This window comes from Cyanistes caeruleus, chromosome Z (assembly GCF_971803275.1).
Source record: "Cyanistes caeruleus chromosome Z, bCyaCae1.hap1.1, whole genome shotgun sequence".
Lineage (NCBI taxonomy): Eukaryota > Metazoa > Chordata > Aves > Passeriformes > Paridae > Cyanistes > Cyanistes caeruleus.
In genome coordinates, this window is record NC_141732.1 from 25,606,713 (window position 1) to 25,616,757 (window position 10,045).

A 10,045-nucleotide genomic window follows, 5' to 3' on the forward strand; every position below is an offset into this window, starting at 1 on the left:
ATTAGCTACGGGAGCTGCAAGTGAAGAGAATAACCCTAAGAACTTCTCTTTGTGTACTAGAGTAGGCAACTGTGCCCTCTTGCTCTCCTGACTGTCCTTGTTGCTCTTTTGTTGTTTCCTTTGCTGTATTGGGGCAGGAGAGAAACACAAAGAAAGCTTTGTGTCCTCAGCTACACAAGAAGGGACCTGCTCTAAAAGCAGCATGAGGAAACAGGGAGCAAGACAATAGGAAAGAAGAGAGGGGGTGACCAAGAGAGGGAGACAGTAAAGACGACAGTGTAAATACAAAAAGGGAGGATAAGTACAGAAGATGGGGAATTGGGGCAGTCTGTTCTCAGTTGTCTCACAACCATTAGGTGACAACGTCTGTGATTTGGTCGTCTTGCCTTGAATAACTAAAGCAACAAGTGAATGTAAAAGCATCAATGAGTCCTTTAGCCAAAAGTAACACCACTGTGTTTTTTAGTGGATGATGAAACACCGTCGGGAGACATTACTCATTTCAAGGTTTACATTATGCATGGAGCTACCTGAAACATTGCCGAACTGCACTGTTGACATTTGAGGAGAAGACACATCCAGCTTTTACATATTTTCTTCAGAATGATTGCAAAAGTTTAATTTAAAAAGAAGCCTGGTAAATAAAAGAGAAAATGAAAAAACAAAACAATCTCAACAACAAAACACAACAACAACAAACCACGAAACAAAACAAACAAAAACAATACTAAAAACAAACCCCCAGAGCTGAAAAAAAAACCCCAAAGAACAAACCAGCATCCAAAACTAAAGAACTCCAGGCAATACACCAAGATAGAAGTAAGGAATATAAGCAAAAAAAACCAACCAAAAAAAAAAAAAAAAAAACAAAAAAACTTGCAATGGGAATTTCCTACTAAAGGCAGCAAAACACCTGGGAGTCTAGAATATATTATACAACATGCAAAATCATTTCAGTGAGTTACTACTCTGTTAATATATGGTATGTGTATAACACTCCAATAGCCTTGTTGCGCACCTTTTTATGTACAACTTCAAGGAGTTGTACCACACAGGGGCCAAGAAACATAGCTGGTGTTACACACCACAGCTGTAGTACAAGAAGGTAACATAATCATATTGCTTGATCATTCTTCTTATTAGTGGAAGCAGGTTGTGATTGTAGCTAAACGGAACACCTCACGTCTGTCTGTTTTTAAAGGAGTGGTGTGTGCTCAGACGTAGCTCTGTTTGTGCCAGACAAGAAGGCAGAGGTGGTCTGTCTAGCTGGTGAGCCTCTGCACAGTCTGGATTTTGAAACCTGCAGGTCTTCTCATCACAAAATTTCTACTTCCTCACTTGTAATTTTGTGTAACAGTGATTACTTACCTTACAGGGTGCCCTGAGGACTGTGTTTGTTAAGCATATTGAGATCAAGTGTAATATGATTAGGAACATCTGCATTAGATTTAGACCTGTATTGCAAATAGCTGCTATTAAAGCAGACCTTCCAGTGACTGCAACTGCACTCTTCTTTGGGACCAGAGAAAAGAGTGACACATCCCAAGAGTCATGCAGGGGTCTCTGTTTTATCTGCCTTATGCAGATGCTTTGTGTGTTCAATCTCTTTAAGCTGGGATGGAAACAGACTTTTTGTCTTGTTCTCTGAACTGCCTGGGAATGTGGGAGAAAAAAAAAAAAAAAAGCCTGGTGCACTTTTTGTGATTCGTGAAAGAAGTCTTGAGTCCTTAGGAGATATTTGGGAATTGTTCTGGAGCCTAAAGTTGTCTGTGGCATCCCAGAGCCAGAAGTGCTGTTTCGGCCATCTTCCCACAGAGGTACTATGAAAGAACCTGGAAAAAATCCTATGAGGGTCACTGCTTGTGCAGAGCGTATTCTAGCTCCTATTGATCAAGAATGCACAGAAGATGTCTTGTATTTAAAAGAGAAGGATATTTTAGAATTGTTCCATTCTCTGGCCAATGGAATATTTTGCAGACTAAATGCCTCTCCTTCCTTTTATCTCCAGATTTAAAATTTAGGAATAAATGATATTTTTCTGATTATAAAATTTTGCTTCTTAATTTTACACTTCTATAAGGGCACAAATGTAATGCTTTCAGAATTTAAAAGAAAACGTATTAATATTTTGCTCAAATCAAAGTTTTATGTAATTTAAACAGATTTGTTGGGTTTTAATTTAATGGTAATATAAAAAGATATCTGCAAGTATATCAGTATTAATCAGGTATATTAAAATGCAGTGGTTTTTTTATTTGGAGAAATTAATTTATGTGAACTGCTTCTGGCTCTAAATCTTTTTATCTAGCACTTTGTATTTTGCTGGTTAAAAGCATTCCTCTGAGGTCAAATAAAAATTTGTAATCAAATGCAGGCCAACTCATACTGCTCTTCAAAATGGTGAACTAGTTCTGAAATATAATCCGTTAACATATTGTTAATGAAAACATTTAACACTGAGGTCAAGGCTTTTTGGGGGGAGAGAAAAAAAAAAGGAAAACACACTTTTTTTCCAGAGAATATTTGTTGTCTAGCCTTCTTAGCTATTCTTTGTGAAAATATATGGATTATGATTTGGGGAAAATATTGTTGAGAGGAATGCATTGCAAATGCACAAAGTAAGTGGGTAATTGCTTTTGCACAATTACTTTGCATGGAATAAGTCCAAGAACTGCCCTGGTGTTGAGCAGTACCTTTACTACATCCTTAGGCTTCAGGATGAAGAAGAATGCCAGTGTGACCTTAAGCAGAAAATGTGAAGCCCTAAGTCATAGTGCCCAAAATTTGAGTATGTTCACATACTTCATAACGACCAGAAACTTCCATGAATAGTTTGCTATATTCACACAGTGTCACAACAGCTCAGAATACAGATAATTGTTCCTAAGTTCAGTTATCCAGAAGGTATTTATAGAAAGAGCTTTGAGGAAAATGTGATTGTGTTCCTTTTATTTCTCTCTATTTTAGCCTTATTAAAAGGAGAAATTATGCATCTGAAAAGAAAAACATGAAGAGGAGACCCCATAGCTATTACTTTGGAGAGCTGAGAGGTGGAGAATGAAAAAGCCATTGGTCTCAGTTTTACTACCACAATGGCCTTTTATGAGAGGGATTAGATACGCCTAGAGCTGGTGCAGCATTCAGTGCTGCCCTGGACAACAATCTGGAAAGAAAGACGATAAAAATCAGTTTGTCATAAGGTTAAATCACTACAGACTAGCTAGATTGGCTTTTCAGATTGTTTTTCATTTGGTGAAACAAGGAAAAAAAAAAAACAAAACAGAAAGAAAGAGAGAAATATGGCTTTAAAGCTGCTTGGGTTGTCTCTTTTTTTTTTTTTTTTTTTTTTTTTTACCCCTTCTCTCCTTTTTTTTCTCTTTCCTGCAAGATGTAGCATTCAGAAAACATGTTGAGCGAGTTGAGGCATTAAAAAGATCAGTCTTTCGTTGCTGAATGAAAGACTGTTGTGCGTGTGACTCACATACTAAACAGAAATCTGCCTTCAAAGCCTATTTTACTGCCTAATTATATATACACAAAATGTAGCTGTCTGTTTCAATCAAATCCTAGGCAAAAGAATAAAACTCCTCTTAAGATGCAATTTTCATGGTTTTTCATAACCTTAGAACACACACTGCTAATGCAAAAGGGGGAAGTACAGCTGGAAGGTCCAGATAAGGCACCAGTCATTGTTTTGTATTTTTTTAATTATTACTTTATAAAGACATTATACCTCCTACTCAGAATGAGGAAAATTAGTGTTCTCTTTTTTTTTTTTTCTCTTCATGGGTTGGGTTTATTTCCTCGAAATCTTGTTATGCATTTCATGAGGAGCCAGCAGCTATGGAAAAGTTGCTTTGTTTTGGTTTTTTTTAAGCAATCTCTCTGTTAATAGCAGCAAGCTTTGAGGAGAAATATAAGAATTCCAAACCTCTACAAACCTTTGTATTGCACAGAGCACTCCATATGAACAAAACCAAATATAGAGTGAAAGAATGCATCATAAAACATAAAATAATTGCTGGCAATCAGCTCTCTTGGAAACTTTCAACTGGACAACATGTGTGAACCATTTCTTTTGTGAGAGACAAAAAATAGTTGGTTTTAGCTCTTTCTGTATTAATATAAGTGTGAGACTATATGTTTATACAAATATATATACATATGGGGTTTTTTAAGACCTACTATTCAGTCTTTTTAAATAACATTAACTGTAAAGTTTGATAAGCCATTACTAATTTATGTCCTCTTGCAGATACAAATCATTAAAATTATTAATATTTTTTAAAAATAATAAAATATAATAAAATATTATATAATTAAATAATATTTTAATGGCTTATCTGATATCTATCTAATTGCACCTTAAAAGTTTCTCACTCTGAAGATATCCCTGATTGTCTCCCTGGGAGACTGCAGCAGTAGAGATAAGCAACATACTCCGCAAATAGCTGTGCCGGTGAAGAGGTACAGCTCATTATCTGCCTGGGGACAGTACATCATATTCCCTCCACCTGAGCACTCTCTAGATAATTTCAACCAAAATGAGGCAAATTAACAAAACTATTTTCCCCACTGCTTAAGTAGTAGAACCCATTTCTGCAGAAGTGATTTAGAGGGGGCTCTTCCTGGAAGAGATGATATTTAGGTACTTACAGGAAGAGACAAGGGAGTGCAGTGGTAAACAAGTCACAACAGACTTAGAAAATAACTCTATTTCATCTGCAGTGGTTGTTTACAGCCCAGTACTCATATCCTGGAGCTGCCTCTGTTGCTGTTAAGCCATTGATTCTAGTAGAATATTCTTGCTAATTACTGAAGGGAATAGGTCAAAAGTGGTCACTGAAAATTTAATTCAAACCCACATTTTCTGTCCCAGTCACTGGCATTACTTGCGCTCACAAAAAGGCTGATCTCTCCAAAACAGGGCAATGTCTGTTAATTACAGAATTAATTAGATAAGGGGCCCGACATGTTCTCTGTGCAATGTATGTGCATTCAGCCAGAAAAGTTTTCTGGCAAACCTTTCTCCCACCTAATCAATGTCTAGTAATTTGAACTGTGACATAATGCAGCGATGGGGTGAACGGGTAAGATTTAGGATTTCTGGTTGGTGTGGTGAGCTTGTAGGTTTTCTGTATTTCTGAATGCTCTGTCAAATGGGTATCCGTGGATTGCATGTTCTCTGTCCCAGACTCTTTGCAATGGAGGCTTGTTGAACATAATGACTGTACTTTAGACAGACAATAGGTATGCTAAGGGGATTAGCTGAAGCTACTTCCCTTACCTGCCTGCAGGGAGGGAATTTGGAGAACAAACACAGAACAAAAGAGTTATGGCTCAAGTGAAGTTACTGCGAAGTATGTAGGGGTGTGACTTCACAGCACACTACCGCACTCTTTCTCATGGGCATCCTTTGTGCATGGTGAGGGTGCAGTTCAGACAGACACTTCAGCTGCTCTAACAGCTTGCTGCTGCCAAAAGAGGAAGTCCTTTCCTCTAAGGCCCCACTTTCCCACTTTTTCTCCAGCCCTTCGAGTTGTGTGGTCTCATCCTCTCGATTGCACGGATCTGGCACTCATTTGACCCCTAAGTGAGTCGGTGGAGTTTGTTAAGCCAACAAAAACTGTTGACTGTTTTGTGGGGTTATTTTGTTGCTGGCTCAGTGAACGGAATGAGTGCACTCTGCAGTCGGAGGACCAGATGTGTCACCTCTTAAGGCAGTCAGTGGTACCATTCAGTTTAGGTGGGAGTGAGGGTGAGGAAATTGAGGCCTGAACAGTGCAAGACAACCCCTTCTAATTGCAGTAAACCATGAAATTGGGCTATACCATTTAATACAACTGTACCATAAGGACAGAGACATATCATCAGATCTTTGGGTTGAACTGCAAAAAAAAAATAGCCCCCAAACAATCACATTTTAGACATAACCCACTCCCATTCATTTTTCCAAGAGCAAGCTAAGACATACTCATGAAAGCACCTCATTCAGAGGAACAGCTAAAAACTTTTGGTACCTAGGGATAGAAATCCCTTCCTCTGGCACTGCTGCAGTAAAAAGAAATGATCTGCCTCCGTCCTTAGAGCATCAGCATTGTGAGGGATTTAGTGCAGAAGAATGACTGTGCTATAAATTCACAACAGTATACTTTGCAGCAACTTTCTCAGTGAAAAGCATATCTAAGAAATCAAAGTGTAACTCATGGAGACACATGGGAAATCCTAAGCAAATGAAGGGAAGAAATAAACCTGCTTTCATAGCAGACTAAGGAGATTTGGCTGTGAGATCAACGTATGCAATAGATGATGAGCTGATCTGAAGGCAGTAAGTTATTTGGAAGACAAATGATTTAGAAAAGTCAGAGAGAATATTCAGGCTATTGACTACAAAATAATCTTCCAAATTTGCAAGAAACCTTAGAAATGCAAGGTGAGTCTTGTGTGACTTCTTTCAGACACGTAGGCTCAATGCATAGTGACCTGATTTCTTGCTATGTTATACCCACTGGCTTTTTCCAGGTCTTTTGGGCCAGCTGTTTAACTGTTAATCAGGCTTACCCATGAGGAATTTTTTGTGTGGTATCTAGCTTGGCACTAAGTGCATCAGTCTGGGAAGCATTCACTGCACACTTATGAAGCCATAGTTCTTTTTTTTTTTTTTTCACAGAAGATTTCAACATTCTTATCTTTCTGTGAGGAATTTATCTAACCTAGGACCATTTAGTGATATTGTTGACACATAAATTTTGTCTCTTGAGCTCTGAAGTTGAGCATGGATAATTATCTCTAAGAGGCATCCCTACTTTTAGGACTGGCATATATTTACTATTCTTTTCAAATCCATAATAGGTTATCAGTAATTCATTCAATCAATCAATCAATCAATCAACAAACAAACAAAACCAACCAACCAAGCCACAGAAAACCCCAACAACAAAAACAACAGCAGCAACAAGCAAAAACAAGACAAAAACAACAACACAAAACCCCGAACTACCTCACTCCCACAAAACAACAACAAAAAAAAAACCAACTAAACCCAAAAATGTGAAGCTAAACAAAATAAAAAATACTCAGAAAAATATTGTCAGGTTGTTACGGTGATGAAACTTTGACTGTGTTTTTATTTTACCCTAGCATAACATTATGGCATCACCTAAAGCCAATGGTACAGGTGGTACAGATGGTGTCCTGGTGAATGACAAGCTGACCCTGAGCCAGCAGTGCCCTGTCAGGCAGGAGGGCCCCGGTGTCCTGGGGTGCATCAGGCCCAGCATCACAGCCGGGCAAGGGAGGGGATTGTCCTGCTCTGCTCTGAGCTGGGGCAGCCTCACCTCCAGTGCTGGGGGCAGGTCTGGGTGCCACAACACAAAAAAGACATTGAGGTGTTCGGGAGTGTCCAAAGGAGGGCCATGAGGATGGTGAAGGGCCTTGGGGGGAAGCCATGTGAGGAGTGGCTGAGGTCACTTGGTCTGTTCAGCCTGGAGGAGACTGAGGGGAGACCTCACTGCAGTGACAGCTTCCTTGGGAGGGGAAGAGGAGGGGCAGCCACTGACCTCTGCTCTGTGGTGACAATGACATGATGTGAGGGAATGGCCTGAAGTTGTGTCAGGAGTGATTTAGCCCAGATGTCAGGAAAATTCTTCACCCAGAGGTTGTTTGGGCACTGGAACAGGCACCCCAGGGAAGCTAACAAAGTTCAAGAAGTGTTTGGACAATGATCTCAGGCTCATGGTGTTACTCTTGGGGTGGCCTGTATAAGACAGGAGCTAAATGCAATGATCCTTGTGGCTTCCTTCCAACTCAGCATATTCTGTGTGTCTATGAATTTGGTCTTAAATAAAGCCAGTGATACACTGATTTCAGGGAAAACACATGCAGTTTGATACTGCAGGCATGCAAGATCCTTTCAGTTGACTTTTAGCTTGCAATAATAAAGTTTTTGGAAGTAAAAGACAAAAAAAAAATAAAATTAGAGACTAGCTCTTCATTTTATGTTGTCTTTTGGATTTTTTTGGTAAGTTTTCTTAACTTTTATTTTCTATCAAGAGTTTAAAAAACCCAAGAAGGTGTGTTTATTTCTCATAAATACTTTTAGAATACGAAGCAGAAAGCAAAATATTACAGACACCTAGTAGAAAAACTGTTAGGTAGTATGGAGAAGAAAAAGATCAAATGTCATGCATGATGTCTGTGGCAAAACAGTCAAAATCACTGAATCCCTAGAGTATGGGTTTGGAGAGGACACTGTATAAGGAATCCAAATCCCTGCCATTTCAGAAAACCTTGCAATAAGTATTTTAGGAGGTTCACAGAATTTTTATTCTACATACATACTACTGAAACATCGAAGGCCACAGAATTCATTCCCAAGTCATATAGCAAATATAAGACCGATGTAAAAGCATGGAAAAACACAGCTGTAGTATATTCAAGGAGGGCAACAGACTTTCTATCCAGTGTTGTAAGCCTGTGCAGCAGAGAGGAACCTCACACACAACCACTGGAAAAAGATTAATTCTATGGAAGAACATCAAGAATATATGCCAGTTAGATCTGAATAAGGATTGTTTCCAGACATCACTTCAGCATAAATTTGTGGCAAGCACACATGACACAGATGTCTCATAAATGTCATTGCTACTAGAAGCATCTCCTGCCTTCAGCTGTGACCAGTGTCTCTGATGGTCCACAAGAGGAATGTTGTTCTCTAAGTGCAAGGAAGCGCTGCTTTCTCACTGCTTTCTGTGCTGGTCTTGTACAAAAAGCACTCTCTTGCTAAGTGAAGGTTCATAAAGAAGGAGACAAAAAAATGCTATAGTGTCTGAACCCTTTCAGAAACTGGTGCAAGGCATCCTTTTCCAGAGAGATTTTGACAAGATGAGATGCCACTTACCTTTCCTGTAGAATACAGCCTCTGTCTTGAGGACCCTGAGGTGGGGATATTGCTCTTGCTGATCACAGAAGTCAGGCAGGCAGTGAACTTTCCAAGCAGAGAAGGATTGCCTTCAATGCACAATCCATCCATCCCCAGCTGGGAGCATTTTGTGTGACTGGATGAGTTGGTGGTGTGAGATGATGTTTTATATACTTCTGTGACCCTGTACTGCTGTATAAGGACACAACCTTACATAGTTACAGTTATGGCAAGCCCAGATTTTGGATGTTTGCTGTATGAAAAAATTTTCTGTTATCTTTGGAAAAAAAACAACATTTGATATTGAAGGCCATTGCTAAGCCATTGCAGAATGGCAAAATAATGTTAATCTGCTTCCTTTAATTTTATAGTTCAGCAGTTTAGTTCCCATTTACATTGCTGTATTGCCAATTTTCCTAATTTTTTTTTTTTTAAAAACATGAATCTAGTCTTTTTGACATGTCAATATATTCTCAAGGCAGAAATAACTGACTGTAAACTTCATGTCACAACAGGATTTTCTCCTTGGGGTTTTTAATGGAAAGCATTTGTCCTTCAATTATCCTTTTATGATTGTGTGACACAAAAAAAAAAAAAAAATGAAACAAATGTTTAATGGACAAATGTTTAATGTTTAAGAATGGACAAAGGAATTCTGTCTACCATGTAGAACATAAAGGCATAGTGTAAAATGCATCTTTTACACTTCCAGCAACATCAGCTCAAAATGTGAAGCTTTATGGCACTAATGTATGTGCACATACAAAAAAGAGGTGAAAGTATGAAAGGACAATTGATATGAAATACTATTTGATTGTTAACTTTTTTATCTGAATATATCCTGAATATAGCCTTTTATATAACCTGTTTATTTAAAATCTCAGCAGCCAAATTTCAGTCACATAAGAATACATTAATGCATTTTTAAATACATGAATGAGTAAAAAGGGGGATGTGGAGGGGGGGGTATTAATTCCTACAATCTAAAAAGGATTTTAGTGATTTTATTTAGAACTTCTTAAAAATGGACTAAATGAAGGAGACAGCAACAAAGCCTTAAATATAGATGAGCTGACAAGAACATAGGAGGCAAAAATCTCAAATTGTTCTGAAAGCTTCTACAAC